The sequence below is a fragment of the Kogia breviceps genome, chromosome 2, assembly GCF_026419965.1.
Source record: "Kogia breviceps isolate mKogBre1 chromosome 2, mKogBre1 haplotype 1, whole genome shotgun sequence".
Classification (NCBI taxonomy): domain Eukaryota; kingdom Metazoa; phylum Chordata; class Mammalia; order Artiodactyla; family Physeteridae; genus Kogia; species Kogia breviceps.
In genome coordinates, this window is record NC_081311.1 from 18,657,500 (window position 1) to 18,675,225 (window position 17,726).

Here is a 17,726-nt window from a genome sequence, read left to right on the forward strand (position 1 = left end):
CACCCTTCTTTGCCACCTTCGCCCCGCCGCTCGGCCTGTCCTTGCCAGAACACCTTCAGGCACCACCAGAGGGGTCTTCAGCATCTTAGCCTCGACCACCTTCACCTGCTTCTCCAACAAAGCGTCTAACTAGCTGTGAGCTTCCCTGGGAGAAGCCGGCTCAGCGTGGAGTTGTTACTTTACACACCTCCAGCTGTGGCCGCAGCGGGAGGCGGCTGCATCCGACCACGCCCCCGCCCCGTGAAGTCGCTTTAGAAGGTAAGGAGGATGTGGTGTGGCCCGATTCCCAGAGACAGTGTCTCTGCAAGAAGGAACAGTCCCAGAGAAGAAGAGAAAACTAAGGCGCAGACAGAGAACTCTAAACCCACCGAGTGAAAAATGGTCGGTGTACCCTCCCCCCAGACACTACGTGTCTGGATATTCCACCAGCCCCTTTCCTGCTCCTATGGGATCCAAGTCAGCCACCGAGTTGTCACTGCGCTGAGAGCTCCCAGACCACAGCCTTCCCCCGGCCAGGCCCTCCCTACGGTGCTGAGGCCCTGCATGAGACTTAAGCAGGAGGAGGATGGCTGTTCAATACGCAGAATCCCAGGGCCCTCTCCAAACACACTGAATCAGAATCTATGGAGTTGCGAACCTGGGCCTGCTCATTTTAAACAAGCTCCCCAGCTAATGCTGTTGCAGGCTCATAGTCCGAAGTTTAAATGAAAACTTAAATGTAATTCTCAACCCCCCAGCAACCAAGAGAATTTCTCTTGCATCAGCCTGATAGGAAACCCCTGACCCAAAACCCTTTTTCCAAAACATACCGCTAAACAGGAGGCCCCAGAGTGAGGCCCAACTCCGGCAGAAAGAGGATATTTCCCCAAGGAATTGCTTTCAATAAGCTTGGAAAACAATGGACTCTGCAGCCCACACAGTCTGCAGCAGCCTCCTAGCTCTCCATGGATTAGAGGGATCTTGCTAAACTCGAATGAGGAGACCCTCCTGACCAGGGCTCTTAGCTGGCTTGAGCCCACTGCCCCAGTTTGGACACTGGCATTGTGGATGGAAACCCCAGCACATAGTTCTGGGAGACGAGAGAGGCAGGACCCTGGCTTGCCACATTGCTCGGAGGTGAAAAGGTTTGGCCCAGACTAGTTCTGTTGGAGACACAGACTTTAATTAAATGGGGTGTGACGATGAAGGAAAGAAGGGGTGAAGGAGAAGGCCACTGAGACAGGCAGGGCCTGCAGGGAAGCCCCGCATCACCTCCTGGGCAACCAAGTTCTTTTTATTCTTTCTCTCTCCCCATTTCTCCCTCCTCTTTCTCTCCTTTTCCTTTGCTCTCTTCCTTTTTATTTGTCTCTTCTTGTCTCTCTCTCTCCCCCTCCCACATCCTCTTTCCTTTTTCTCATTCTCTCTTCCTTTCTCTACCTCCCCTTTTCTTCCTTTTCTTTTTCTCCTTCCCTCTCCCCCTCCCCTATCCCTTCAATTTGCAACAAACATTTACCAGGTGTCCCCTCTGTACCCAGCCCTGTGGATAGCCCTGAGGAGAGAGAAGCACACCATCGGTGGTCTCTAAACGCTCCCAACTCACAGGGAAGATCCAAGGAATAGGCAGTTGCAATCCAGGTACAAGTGGTAAGGTTGGGGACACCTAAGCTAGGCATCTAATCCAGGCCGCAGCTCAAGGAGGCGATGTCTAAGCAGACGCTTGAGAGGTGAATGTGTAGCAGGCCAGGAGGAGGGGTAGAGAGCACGCCAGGCTGGTATAAGTTCCTAATTCAAGAGAAACATGGCACCTCTGAGGGACTGTGAGTATATCCAGGACAGCCATGCATGGTTGTGCAGGTTGCATCCTGCACAAGACACTGGGTCCTAGAGCCATCCTGGGACAAGGACCTTCCTTTCACACAGTGAGCCTCCTGTGTTTGGCTCCTATATTGACAGGAATGTCATGTCAGATTCTTCTACTGTTACTCTTCTTCATGGTACGTTGGCAAAAGATTGGGACGAGAACAGTAAAGTAGGAGATTAAGTAGAAGCATCTTTCTCTGCTTGTTCAGGGAAGTGACATGATATTCTCAGCCTCTACCCAGTCTGAGGCTCACCAGATCTAACCTACTCTGGAATTTCTTCCCCAGCACTTTATCCTTACTAGGTATATTTGGTACCCCTGTCTTCAGATTAGACTCTCTTCCTTGAAGTTATCCATGCCCTTGGATTGGACTGCATGGAAATGTTTTGTTTCCCAATAATTCCAGCCAGCGTTTACCTAGTGATGCCTCATTACCATTTAGAGAACACCTTCATGATGTATATCAAGAATCATCACTTATTCTCCCCTTCAGGAAGAAGAGGTGTTTGATATATTGCATTCTTTTTCAGAGTTTGGCTCCATCTCTGATCAAAGGCTCTTTAAAAAGTCAGATGCACTTAAGGGACACTTGCATTCTTTCCTAGTAATTAAAGCTCATTTAACTGGTCAGGATTCTCAGCTGTGACAAAGATGGCCTCAAGACACCAGCAATAAACTCCTTCACCTTCAGAACTGAAACCACAAGGAAAACTAAGGGTTGCCTCTCAACATCTTTTTCCTCTGCAGTCAACCCCAAAAATAGACTTTACTATGATTGAAGTAGTATTGACTCAACCTTGCCCGTTAGAGTTCTTTGAAGGAAGGGATACTTGGCAGTAACCTTCAGAATCCCACTCAGAAATAGGATTCTGAAATATTTAGGAAAAGTAATATATATTGTTATCTTTGGGGAAGATGTTTCAAAATGAGTCGACTTCATCTTCTTTGTATAGAAGAACCTATTTATTTGCAAAAAGAGTAAATGGGGGAAGAGGCTCCTCTAGCCTTTAAAATTTGCACTATCAGGAAAGGGAAAAAAGGAAAGGGGTTTTTGCCCTCCGATGGGAATGACTGGTGAGAGAGATGCATACTCATGCAGTAGCCTGTCCCCAAGCATAGAGACATGGCTAGAAGACATCATAGTCCCAAAGGCATGGCTGAGTGCCATAGACAGAGACTAAAAGACCTGGAGGGCTGTCCTGCTCAACTTTTCATTCTAGAGGTGAGAAAACTGGGGCTCAGTGAAGCCAAGTCACATGCAACTCAGTGGCAGTGCTGAGATGAGTCCCCTAATCTTCTGCGAAGAACTTTCTCAGCACCATGATGCGCCCTGATTTATTGTCTTTTATTTCATTAATTCATGAGGGCTCAGCTCTGTGGGGATCCAGAGAAAGTAAATGATGTGGTCTCCACCCACAAAGAGCTTTTGATTCTTCTAATCATCCTAAAATAATGTTGTTAGTGTTTTTGAGCTAGCCCACTGACCTGGAAAATGCTTTAGACTGTATTTAACACAACACCTTTCTTGTTTACAAAGAAATAAGGCTAATTCACAACTACTGTTTGTTCCCTGAGCATTTACTGGAATCAGTGGGAGACAGTGGCTTCAAGCATGGAGAACAGAAGCTGACAGAGAAGGGGGGTGCTTTCTTCTCTATATAATAGACCAGAAACAGGAGGTAGTAAATTGTGTGTGCAGAAGTGTGTGTGTGTGTGATTTTAAGCTGAAATGACACCTAACTAGCACACGCATGGATTTTAGTATCTGACAGATTGGGCTCAAATACTAACGCTGATAAAATTTACTGTGTGATCTTGGTCAAAGGAGATAACCTCTCTCAGCATCAGTTTCTTCACGTCCAAAGTGGGAATAACCTAATCAGAGCTGACATGGAACCTTGGTGTGAAGATCGAACACGGCAGAGAATATTAAGTCCCTGCCTCCCGGGGATAAAGGAGAGACCAGTTCCTTTTTGGGGGGGTAATTATGATTAGAGAGAGTGGAGAAATGAGCTCTCTACTTTCTATTTTCCCGTATTCTTTCAATTCTCCAGGATTAAGATGTTTTCAACTGTGAAACAGAAGGGAGAAGACAGAAAGGAGACTATTAAGGATGAAAAATGGCTACGATTTCACAAGCGGTCTTGTTGACAGAATGTGAGTACATTTTCAGAATAATTAACAGCAAAGCCAGGAATGAGGAAATTAATAGCTACTGATACAACAGCCTTCCAAACGGCAACCTCGAGGCTGACACACAGTGAGGCCTCAGTTTCTCAGATTCACTGAGGCACCTTGAGAAATGAGGTCAGGGAAGGCCTCTGTTGATAAGCTGCTCACTGCCTTGGGAGACTAAAGAGGGCGATCTGTCCATCAAAACAACTCTTCCAAAGAGGGGAATGAATATTGTTAAGCCCCTACCACGTGCTCAGCCTGTACTAGCTGCCTTTGCATGTATAAATGTAAATATTTTGTCAATCTTATAGATTAGGTATAATTAACTCACTTTTCTAGATGAGGTCATTGAGGGCAGAGAACTCAACTTGCCCGAGGACACGTTTGGAAACTGACAGTCATTTAGAACCCATGCCTGCCTAACTCCGAAGTTTATGCTTCTACCTCTCTATAAGACCACCTTCCATGAAGTGTGCAATGGATATGAAGGGAGACAGTCTTAGGACAGTAGGTGCTGGGGTCACTTTATTGATGATTATTTCACTTGTGCTAGAATTTAGATCCATCATTGAGTAGCTAGGTGAATTTGGCAAGTTACTTAATATGTCTAATTTGTACCCCAATTTCCACATCTGTAACTATTTTGTGATTTTGCAGACGTCATTGCCATCCTACAGGGGTGCTGAGAGATTTAGAACCTTTAGACCCTATAGAACCACCTACCCTCACACAGAATGCTGCCAGAGCCTAACTTCACTGAGTAAAGAATGAGCAGCGATGTTTATAGGAATGCGTATCTCTGTGTGTGTTGGAATAGAGAATATAAACTCAAGTTCCGTATTATTTCTTTGCCTCAGAGTCAGCTCAGTCCTTATCACTAACCTGGGGTTGAACCATTCTCATGTTTCTCAACCTTCTTTTTCTAAAGTTTCTAGAGTCTCCTGACTGCAGGAGACCAGGAGAGCTGAATACGTGGCTCAGTTAGTTAATCCACAGGATCCAGGATTTGATGGACACTAGAGAACTTGAAAAAAGATACAACCTTGAGTCCTGTCTCTGTGGAAACCACAAGGAGAAGCCCTAAATGTCATGAAAACTTATAGCAGCTATGGTATGCTATAAGGTATGGAATGAGAACAGCGTGGACTTTGGAGACTCCAAACTCCAATCTCAACTTCAAGATTACTGGCTGCACGGCCTTAGGCAAGGATTCTTCTAATGGGCAACATTGCTCAGGGACTCCTCATGGGTCTGGCCAGAACTTCACTGTCTAACACTCTTTTGTCTTAATCCTCCTTTCTCCCCTCTCCTTTCTCAGATGTCAGCCCTGTATCATGGTCTGAAGGCTTAATCTGTCCTCTGCTGCTCCTTTCTTCTTTATCCTTCACAGTTGTTTCTTCCAGCAAATCTCATCCCCAAGAAAGCTTGTGGATGGGCACATTCGCTACCCAGCTTGTAATGAGGATCTCATCCTGAGTGGGACATGAGATACGAATAGTCCCTGGTACAAGGTGGTGGCCTAACTGCAGAAGATGCACCGAGGCAACCTGACAAAACATCTTGATGGAGAAGGATGCCCTTGGCAGTGTGATAATTCAGGCACTTCAAGGATATGGGGGAAACCACTGCGTACAAGGACAGCAGAGTTGGCTAGACACCAGTAAGTTGTACTGATGCCCTGCAGGGGATGAAGAGAAACTAAAAGTGGTCAAAAAATAGCTAATGACTGAGTGTGAGAGCCAGAGGGCCTTTTTGGTAGTTTAAAGGAAGTTCTTATCTTCTGCAGAGGAAGGACAGACAATGATACTCATTTACAGTTTTGCCCTAAGACTACATTAACTCTCTTTCCCTCTGTAATAATACAGTGCAAAGAGATCTGGACTTTGGGGATAACCTACAGAATGTCACATTGATCTATTACATTGATGTCATCATGTTGATTGAGCAGTACAAGTGAGAAGTGGTACCACTGGTAGAGGCAATGGTAAGATACATTGCTAGGGATGATGGGAGATAAACCCTATGAATTTTAGGGATCTTCCATTTCAGAAATGTTTCTGGGTGTCTCCTGGTCAGGAGTATACTAGGATATCCCCTCAAAGTAAAAGACAAATGGCTTCATCTTATATCACCTACCACAAAGAAGCACAGCCTCCAGTAGACCTCTTTGATTTCTGGAGGAAATACATTCTGTACCTAGGCACATTGCTCCAGCTGTATGTATACTGGATGACATGGAAAGATGCCAGCTTTGAGTGTAGCCAGAGCAGGGAAGAGCCCTGCAGCACATCCAGGCTGCAATACAAACATTCCTGTAAATTGAGCCATGTGGCTTCAACAGACCCTGTGGGATCAGATGCATCTACAGGGAGGGAAATGATCCTGTGTGGATTTTATAGAAGGCACCAGTGGGAAAACCACAATTCAAGCCCCTGGGGTTTGGGAACATGGCCGTGACATCTGCAGTGAAACTTATATACATTAGGAGAAACTTCTCCTCTCACATTATTGGGTCCTGTTAGAGAAGGAATGGTTGACCATGGGGCATCAAATGACCTTGTGTCCATAACTGTCCACTCTGAGCTAGATTATGCTAGACGCAACAAGTCGTAGACTCGGATGCAGTAGAAGTCCATCTATAATATAGGAATGATATATCTGGGTTTGAGTCAGACAGAACAGGACAAGGTGTACAATCTTCACAGGCAGGTAATCCAAAACCCCACGTTACCCACCACAGTTGGATGAGTGGCCCCTTGAGCTGCACTTATGGCCATAGAGAAGGACCTATACAGCCAGCTAAAACCCAAGCTTAGAATACAGGTGGGTCAGCTTGGTATGTGGGTGCATGCAAATAATGGGCAATGGCTACACTGCAGGAGTGGCCTTGAAAGACAGTGAAGTGTGAAAATCTCACTGGGTGAAACCTGATCAGTGTACCTGGTTATCTACTTTATGTGGAAAAACAAGTAGCTCAAGGTGAGAATATATTTCTTGGATGGCTGCTCAGAAGCATGGAAGGAAAAAATCTGAAAGATTGATAATAAGGATGTCCAAGAGACGTGGATGGACATAGAGACTGTCATACAGAGTGAAGTAAGTCAGAAAGAGAAAAACAAATATCATATATTAATGCATATATGTGGAATCTAGAAAAATGGTACAGATGAACCGGTTTGCGAGGCAGAAATAGAGACACAGATGTAGAGAACAAACGTACGAACACCAAGGGGGGAAAGCAGGGGGGAAAGGGGGGGCGATGAACTGGGAGATTGTGATTGACATATATACACTAATATGTATAAAATAGATAATAAGAACCTGCTGTATTAAAAATATAAAATAAAATTTTAAAAAATAGCATAAAAATAAAATATATTTTCTTAGGTCATTGTAACACACACACAAAAAAGGATGGGGCTTCCCTGGTGGCACAGTGGTTAAGAATCCGCCTGCCAATGCAGGAGACACCAGCTCGAGCCTTAGTCTGGGAAGATCCCACATGCCGTGGAGCAACTAAGCCTGCATGCCACAACTACTGAGCCTGCACTCTAGAGCCCGGGAGCCGCATCTACTGAAGCCCACGCACCTAGAGCCCGTGCTCCGCAACAAGAGAAGCCACCGCAATGAGAAGCCTGTGCACCACAACGAAGAGTAGCCCCAGCTCGCCGCAACTAGAGAAAGTCTGCACGCAGCAACGAAGACCCAACGCAGCCAAAAATAAATTAATTAATTAATTAATATTTTTTAAAAATGAGGATGTTCATAGTAGAGATATGTGGATGGACTTATTGGTGTGGACCCAAAGAAATCTGCATCTCACATTAAAGCCAACTGGGAAGCATACACCACAGAAGGGGCCCTGAGCATCCAAGTAGACTAAATGACTCAGCCACTGACATCAGCCAGACTTCTACTTCAACCACCCCTGAACTGGGATGACAGGCACATGAACAGTGGCCATGGGAGCAGAGATGGGGGTCACAAATGGGCCCAACATGACCGTCTCCCACTAATACACCCCTTTTAATTCACTCTCATGACACTTCATAGTTCTCTTGTGCTGCACTTACTACAGTTGTAACTAAACCTCACCCCTTTCCCCAAATGGAGACTGAGTTGGGGAAAAAGACCTCTTTCTGGATTAGGCATTTCAGTTTTTCTTTGTGTAACTGAGAGCGCCTTTATGAGAGGCATTTGTTGTCTTTGCTCTTCCAGCAGGCCCCAAAGGTTTCAATCTGGAAGGAGGAAAGAATAATAATTGGATTTACTAACTTTACGGGAAAGGAAAGGCTATGCAGCTTACAGGTACTGGAGAAGTTACTTTCTTCCTTTCATGGCTTGAGAATGTACTGTCCTTGAGAACTAATAATGTCCTCAGAGATGTAGGTATGCCCATGGATCAACACGTGCTAAGTTAATTAAGCAGATGTATCTCCAAAACATCCCGTCAGGAAAACCATGCAGGAGGATATTATCTGCCTCCACCCAAGCCTGTGAGACCTAGAGCCTCCAATTTCCTTCCCCATACTGGAATGTCAACAGGTATCTATCTCCATTTGTCTGGCCGAATTTCTAGGACACCATTCCTGACACAAGGACTCAGCCTTCGGAAATTGTAGAGAGAATAAGACAGAGGGAACTGGGTTGCAAATCACCTCACACGGGCTTCCCTGGTGGCGCAGTGGTTGAGAATCCGCCTGCCGATGCAGGAGACACGGGTTCGTGCCCCGGTCCGGGAAGATCCCACATGCCGCAGGGTGGCTGGGCCCGTGAGCCATGGCCGCTGCGCCTGCGCGTCCAGAGCCTGTGCTCCGCAACGGGAGAGGCCACGACAGTGAGAGGCCCGCATACCGCAAAAAAAAAAAAAAAAAAAAAATCACCTCACATTAAGAGGGGTGGAGTTCCTCATGGGAAAGACAGAGAAAGAGTAGGAATCCAAGGGCAGAGAAACTGACGGAAGAACCAGAACCCCTTTAGGAAGGGGTTGCCTCGAAAGCTACTTCTCCACTGAGTTTTGAAAAAATTGTATTCAGCACATAACTTTATGTTTTCCTTTTGTGCGTTGTCTTTGACTTTTTAAAAAATACACATTTTATTGGAAATATAATATACATGGCAGAACGTATTTACCTAAGTATACAACTCAATGATTTTTATTAAAATGAATATACCTCTGTAACTTCAACTCCCACGTTAAGTCAGAGACTATCTGCGTATCACCTACCAGTCACAACCCATTCCTTCCTTAAAGGAAACCACCGACCTGGCCTCCTGAAAGGATAGAAAAATTCATACAGACTATCATTCCCATGGAAAATAAGAAAAACTTGATAGGCTAGTTGCAAAAGCCATGCATTTAAGGCATCAGAGAGCTGCAGAAAGGATGAGCAATGGAAGGAGTGAGATTCCAAGGGGGAAAACAGCACAGCTGAGCTAGGCTTTGCAGCTGCCCCGAAGGCATTTGCAAACTCTGGGTATGGGCCAGAGGCTGCTCATTTGTACTTGGCCTGGGAAGAGCACTGATGGGGAGATAAGTGCAGAAAAACTGGTGGGACAGAGCTTCTGGCAGACACGTGGAGCGAGTGACAAAAATGGAACACTGAGGAGCTTCAAACACATGACATTTTTCTCGTAAGACATTTGCTGAATCTTGAAGCTGCATAGAGCAAGCGTAGAAAGGCCTGAGCCCCAAATCAGAAAAGTACTGTGGAATTTCCCATAGCCTGTCACTGCCTAAGAGACAAAAAGTCATTATGAGGAAGGGTCCTGAGAACTATGGACACGAGTAGAAAGTCCTTGTCATGAGCTGAACTATGTCCCCCTAAATTTCATATATTCAAGTCCTAGCTTCCAGTACCATAGAATGTGACTGTATTTGGATATAGGGTCTTTAAATAGGTAATTAAGTTAAAATGAGGCCATTAGGGGGCCCCTAATCCAATGTGACTAGTGTTTTCATAAGCAGAGGAAATTAGGACAGAGACGTGGTCAGAGGGAAGACCACATGGAGACACAGTGAGAAGGAAGCCGTCTACATGCCAAGGAGAGCGGCCTCGGAAGACACAAACACTGCTGACACCTTCGTCTGAGCTTCATCTGAGACTACAGCCTCCAGAGTTGTGATAAAAAAGATGTATGTTATTTAAGCCACCCAATCTGTGCTACTTCGTTACGGCAGCCCTGGTGAGGCAACACTGATTACCTGCAACTGCTTTTCCCGGCGCACTTGCTGCCCTGGGCACCTCTAAATTAGGTCTGCAAATCCAGGCTTAGCCTCTGGCAGAGGGCCACTTCTGTGGGACAGATAAAGTAGCACAGCAAGTCTTGGCAGTTTTATTAGGCTGAAGTGACAAAATTTAAGACTTGAGGAGCCTCGAACATACTACCAGTCTCCTTGTCAGTATATCTGCCAAATTCTGAAGCTTCAAAGGTGGGGAATCAAAATGCCAAGCCACAAATCTCCAGAGACTGGAGCAAAATTTTCTGCTGTTACTGAGTTGAAGGAAAGTCAGGCTCTCAGCTGAAATTCCTGATGGCCACAACAAGAAGGAATCAGACTGAAACTTGGACTTAACAAAACTGTGACCCAGCTTGAAGCATGCACCTATGACTGGATTAAGGAGATTGGCACCCCCCCCACACCCGATTTTTTTTCTTGTTTGTTTGCTTGTTTTTTAGCTGTGTCAGGTCTTCGTTGCTGCGTGCGGCCTTTCTCTAGTTGCAGCGAGCAGGGGCTACTCTTCATTGCAGTGCGTGGGCTTCTCATTGCAGTGGCTTCTCTTGTTGTAGAGCATGGGCTCTAGGTGTGCAGGCTTCAGTAGTTGCAGCATGAGAGCTCAGTAGTTGCAGCTCACGGGCTCTAGAGTGTGAGCTCAGTAGTTGCGGCGCACGCACTTAGTTGCTCCGTGGCATGTGGGATTTTCCTGGGCCAGGGATCAAACCCGTATCCCCTGCAATGGCAGGAGGATTCTTAATCACTGTGCCACCCAGGAAGTCCAAATTAGCCCCTTTGATAGGCACTATTTGCCTATCAAAGGATAGGGTAAATTTACCTGGGGAAGATAACATCGTCTGGAACTCTACAGTATTTTAAGGTATTTAATTAAAATTTACTGTGCATATAGAAACAGAACCATGTAACATATACAAGGGGAAAAACAAATGATAAAAGCAGATCCACAGATGATTCAGAAACAATCAATTCTCATTATGTGTAATAGCTCTGTTCCATAAAGTTGCCATGAACACTGAGTACTGAATACTGAACTGTTTCTCCAAGTGAAAATATGCGGATAGGTTCCTTTCCACCCTCTGGTAATTTTTTTCAATCAAAATTCCATTTGCATAATATAGGTTTGATGGACAATAGCCTCATAAAACAAGCCAGCCTCACTGGCGTTGAAAACCTCTTCTGTGTAACTCTTTTCCTATATAACAATTAGCAAGTGTCTTAAAATTCTTCCACAGCCTCCTTATCTGCGGAACCTGCCTTGCCCATGAGTTTGACATTTTTCATGCCATACAGCCTTTTGAAATGTGTGGGCCACCAGGAGTAGCTATTTCACATTTTCCTCACCCTGAGTAATGTGACAGTAAATTTCATTGGTATTCAGTGTCACAATAGTGCTGCTCACTATACTTTTGAGTCCACAATTTTAGCTTCTTTTCCATAGCTTCATCATGTACTATCAATGTTATTTAGCACTTTCTGGAGCGGCTTCACATATGGATTACCAAATTTCCTCTTCTTTTTCCCAGATGTATCATATTGTTGATTTATTAACACTGAACTCACAACCTGTAGCACTATAACTCATGCCCAAAATTTGTATCACATACCTATTTTCTCCATGAGGTGCATTACAGCCTTCTTGAACTTAGAAACACTAAACAGCACCTTCACATTATGCACGGGGGGCATTTGAAATAGCTACGTCTCCAAATAAAGCACAAAAATGCAAAAAACATAGCAAATAAACCACAAAAAGCACACTTGTTTACGGTGTGAGAGGTGAAACAAGAAGGCAGAGCATCGTCTTCTTCTACTTTAGCTGGGAATGTGTGAACCAAGTGAATCAAACTTTTCACCCTCTGCACCTATCCACAAATGACTATGAAAGTGCTGTGAGTATTGATTTGGGGGTTACAGATAAATTTTAGAAAGTAAGCAGATTCACAAAAGAAATCCACAAATAATGAGGATCTACTCTATGAGTGTGAGCAAAGACTTCAAAGTAACTCATTAATATATTCAAAAGTATAAAGAAAAACTGAAAAAAGGTAGATAATTTCATCAGAGAATTGGAATCTATTAAAAAAGAATCAATGGACATAAAATTGGAAACTTGATGAATAGATTTAAAAGACTACTGGATCTAGAGAAGACAGGGTTATTTAACTGGAAGAAAGGAAAAACAGGACAAACTAAGGATTATTTTTTTAAAAACAGAACAGCATAGTGGACAGGTGAGGAACATCAAAGTCAAATTGTCAAAAGTGAAAAACAGAAAATCTTAAAACTAGAAAGAGAAAAAAGCATTAACTCCAAAGGAGTATTAAATTTTACAGCTGCCTATGTAATGGAAACTATGGAAATCATGATTCAATAGAATCATATCTTTAGAGTTCTAAAACATGATAATAATTATCCTAACTTCTACCACCACAGATTAGTTTTTTTCTGTTTTTGAACACTGTATAAGTGGAACTACCATTCTCTTTTGGGTCAGGTTTCCTTTGTTGAACATTTTATTTGTGAGATTCATCTATGTTGTTGCCTGTAGCAGTAGTTCATTCATTCTAATTACTGTGTAGAATACCATTATAGCAATGACCACATATAACTTAACAGCACTACTATTTATGCACTATTTGGGTGTTTCCAACTTGTAACTAATATGAAAACTACTGCTATGAACATACTTAAGTGCATGAGTGTTTTGGTGCCACATTTCTCCTGGGTACATTTGAGGAGTGGAATTGCTAACTCAAGAAATATGCAGATGCTGTGAACTAAATTGTGTCCTCCTCAAATTCATGCATTGAAGCTATAACCCCCATGTGAGTGTATTGGAGATACAGCCTTAAAGAGGTAGTTAAGGTTAAATGAGATTATAAGATGTGTTCTGATAGAACTGGTGCCCTTATATGAAGAGGAAGAGATACCCAAGTTCTCTCTCCACCATGTGAGGACACAGCAAGAAGTCAGCCATCTGCAAGCCAGGAAGAGAATTATCACCAGAATCCGACCATGCTGGCACCTTTGCATACTGGCTTCTTTCACTTAGCAGTGTGCATTTAAGATGGCTTGCCAGCTCATTTATTTTTATTGTTAAATAATATTCTATTAAATGGATGTACCACACTTTATTTACCGACTGAATAGATTGTTTTTATCAGTCTAACATCTCGGTCACTTCCAGTTTGGGGCAATTATGAATAAAGCTGCTATTCATGAGCAGATATTTGTGTGGATATAAGTTTTCAGCTCATTTAGGCAAGTATCTAGGAACACAACTTCTGAAATGTATAAGACTATGTTTAACTTTTTTTTTTTTTTTTTTTTTTGCGGTATGCGGGCCTCTCACTGCTGTGGTCTCTCCCGTTGCGGAGTACAGGCTCCGGACGCACAGGCTCAGCAGCCATGGCTCACGGGCTTAGTTGCTCCGCGGCATGTGGGATCTTCCCGGACCAGGGCACGAACCCGTGTCTCCTGCATCGGCAGGCGGATTCTCAACCACTGCGCCACCAGGGAAGCCCTGTTTAACTTTTTTTAAACAGCATTTTTTTCATTCTCACCATCAATGAATGAGAATTCCTGTTGCTCCACATCCTCCCTGGCATTTGGTGTTGTCAGTGCTTTGGATTTTAGCTATTCTAACAGGTATGTAGTAGTGTCTCATTGTTTTAATTTCCGATTCCCTTATGACATATGATGTTAAGCATCTTTTCATATGCTTATTTGCCATCTGTATACCTAGTTTGGTAAAGTGTCTGTTCAGATATTTTGCTCATTTTTTAAAAACTGGATTTTTTTCTTCTTATTGTTGAGTTTTAAGAGCTATTTGTATACAGCTGATCCTCAAGGAACACAGGGGTTACTGGTCACAACCTTCAATGCAGTTGAACACATGACCTTTTATCCATGGCTCTGTTTCCACAGATTCAACAAACCACAAATTGTGTAGTACTATAGTACAGATTTAGTGAAAAAATCCACATATAAGTGGATCTACACAGCTCAAACCCATGTTGTTCAAGGGTCAACTGTATTTTGGATGCCTTCTTATCTGACAACCTATTTGTCTGATATAAGTAGAGTTACACCCATTTTATATATTATGTATATATATATATATATATATATATATATATATGCACATATATATAACATTTCCATCCTTTAAGTTATGTCCTTATATTTAAGGTATGTCTCTAGTAAGCATATAGTTAAGTTTGGTTTTGTTTTTATCAGCCTGACATTCTTTGTCTTTCTAATGAGTCTATATCATTTATTTTAATATATATAACATAATATAATGAATGATTTATTATTATAGCATTATACATAATTACTGATATATTTGGATTTATATTTATCATCTTTTCTACCTGTTTTGTCTTTTTCTTCCCTTTCTTACATTTTTTAGGATTAACCAAGCATTTGTTAATTCCATTTCCCTCCTCTATTAGCTTCTTGGTTGTGCATTCTTTTGTCATCTTTGAGTGGTTACTCTAGTTTAGAGATTCTAATTATCCTTGGCTTCTTATATTTACTACACATTTCATCTAGTTTTTTTTAAGTATGTTGGAAACTTTTTTTTTTTTTTGCTGTTTTTGTTTGTTAAGGTTAATGTCTTAATTTACCATTCATTTTGTAAGGATACTTTTGCTGGATATTGAATTTTAGGTTGGCAGTTATTTTCCCTTAGCATTTTGAAAGTATTATTCTGGCCCCAGAAAGGCAGGAAAGACAGGGCTAGACCCAAGGACAGCTTCCTCATACATAGACATTAGGCAAAAGGCAAAGGCACCCCCTTGTTTTGCACTTAATGAGATCATGAACATGGAGGAATGGCGTCAGCAACAAGAACATAAATTAAACTTTGAGACACCTGAATAGGGAGCCCTGGCCATAAAACCGGCAGAGCATGGCCGAGCATGCGTAATAGAACTTCCCAGGCTGCAATGACTGCTATTAAGACCTTCCACGTGTGGCGTTTGACTAGTAAAGGAAAATGTAAGGGAAAATAGCTTTTAGAGAGCATGTGCAATGGCTTCAGGAGCCCAGCACTCAAGAAAGGAAGCTGATGCAAACAGGTGAAATCATACCCCCGCCTCCACCTTCCCATTAATGAATATTCCACCCCTAATCTAAGAAACCTCCACCCGGTCAAGGAATTAAAATGAAATAAAAAGGGGGTCAGAAAACCCCTAGAGGTGCTCCTCACTGGCAAGGTTGCCCATACTCTTCTCTGGGTGCATACTTTCACTTTGGGCCTTTAATAAATTGCTTCTTTGCTTCTCTCTATGCCTCAGTCTCTGTATGTTACTCCTTTGCATTCCCTGTCCAAATTCATTTAGACAAGAACCTGGACCTTGGGCTTCCCTGGTGGCGCAGTGGTTGAGAGTCCGCCTGCCGATGCAGGGGACGCGGGTTCGTGCCCCGGTCCAGGAAGATCCCACGTGCCGCGGAGCGGCTGGGCCCGTGAGCCATGGCCGCTGAGCCTGGGCGTCCGGAGCCTGTGCTCCGCAGCGGGAGAGACCACAACAGTGAGAGGCCCGCGTACCACCAAAAAAAAAAAAAACCCAAAACCTGGACCTTTAATGTGGCCTGTCCACAACACCAGGTCCCTCAGGCAGCCACCCCCTGTGGGCACACGCCCAGGAGCTGCTCCTGCCCCGCACTCCCTCTCTCTGCCTTTCACTTCCCAGCTGCCAAGATCTTGGAAGATTTGAAGCTCAGCAAAGCAGAGAAATCCATCGAGAACAGTCTGTAAAGTGTCAAGCAATAACCAGATATTACCTGTGAAACAAGAGGGAAGATGGCAGCAGGGCACAACCTTTAAAGGAATGACATAGCATTGAGAATACCACGTAACTGGTTAGAACCAATTAAGCCCAAGATGGCGGAAGACTCAACTTCCAGTAGACCTTGAGTCTCATTATATGCTCATTGTAATATATTAGCATGCTAAATGACACATCCACAGGTGCCCTGACAGTTCCAAGGCTAACCATAAAAGGCCAAAAAGTGGGCAGTGGCCAATTCCTGGAAACCCTTGCCCTTTCCCTGAAATAGTTGGAATAATCCTCCCACTCATTAGCCTATGAAATTACCCAGCCCACAAAAAGTAATCACCCTGTATTTTGGGGCCTCTTGCCTTCTGAGATGGCCCCCACTCTGAGGAGTGTGTTCCTTCCAAAGCCGTTCTCACCTATGAGCCGTATTCTGTCTCTGGAATGTGTATCTCTCTAAATAAATCCATTTCTTACTTATCACTTTGTTTCTTACTGACTTGTTTCTGCAACAAGACATAAAGAACCTGAGCTTCATTAAGTCCTGAGATCAGGTGTGTAATTTCAATTAAAAGACAGTGGGTTCAAGTCCCAATCTGAGTTGCGTGGTTTCACCTGCACTATTCCTTGCCCCTGCCCAAACCTCAGATTCTTCCACTGGGACAGGATGGCAGGGTAGAAGGCTTGAGCTCACCTCTCACGAGCGCACCAAAATCACAACTGCTGAACAACCATCGATTAAAAAGACTGGAACCTACCAAAAAAGATACTCTACATCGAAAGACATAAAGAAGAAACCCAATGAGACGGCAGGAGGAGTGCACTCACAATATAATCAAACCCCATGCCCCCCAGGTGGGCGACCACAACCTAGAGAACAATTATTTGCAGAAGTTCTCCCACAAGAGAGTTCTGAGCCCCACATCAGGTTCCCCAGCCTGGGGGTCTGGCCGCAGGAGGAGGAGCCCCCAGAGCATTGGGCTTTGAAGGCCAATGGGACCCGAGCACAGGAGCTCCCCAGGACTGGGGGGAACAGAGACTCCACTCTTGGGGGGCGCACACAAGTTCTCGGGCACACTGAGACCCACGGCAAAAGCGCCGACTGCATATAAACCTGCGCCAGACTTACCTGCTGGTCTTGGAGGGTCTCCTGGAGAGGCAGGGGGTCTCCTGTGACTCACGGTGGGGACAAAGACACTGGTGGCGGAGGTACTGGGTAATAATCATCAGCATGAGCTTCCCTGGAGGTCGCCATTTGGAGGCCAGACCCGGCCCCAGCCAACAGCCACTGTAGGCTCCAGGGCTGGGAAGCCTCAGGCCAAACAACCAAAGGGGTGGAAACACAGCCGCACCCATCGGCAGGCAAGCGGCCTAAAGACTTCCTGAGACAGCCCTCTAGACACGCCCCTTGACGCGCCCCGCCCCACCAGAGAGCCAAGATGCAGCTCCACCCACCTGTGGGAAGGCACTGGCCACTCCCACCAGGAAGCCTGCACAAGCTTCCAGCTTTTCCCACCAGGCGGCAGAAACGAGAAGGAAGAAAACTCTTCAGTACAATCTGGCAGCCGGAGGAACCGAGTCCACAAACGCAGACCAGAACCTACCCTGGGACCAGCTGGATCCTGGCCCTTGGGTGATGAGAGGGAGTATATTGCTGGGACACACAGGACATCCCCTACAGAGGGCCACT

The 17,726-nt window shown here is 44.4% G+C and overlaps 1 long non-coding RNA gene across 2 annotated transcripts in view; it reads right to left on the bottom strand.

The window, feature by feature from the left end:
• Nucleotides 1-17,373, bottom strand: part of LOC136793678 (uncharacterized) — an 85,947-nt gene extending 68,574 nt beyond the window's left edge. For both annotated transcript variants that reach the window (XR_010839289.1, XR_010839288.1), the window contains exon 1: nt 17,166-17,373. This is a non-coding gene — a long non-coding RNA (uncharacterized lncRNA). The remainder of the gene's footprint in view (nt 1-17,165) is intronic.
• Nucleotides 17,374-17,726: the final 353 nt, after the last annotated feature.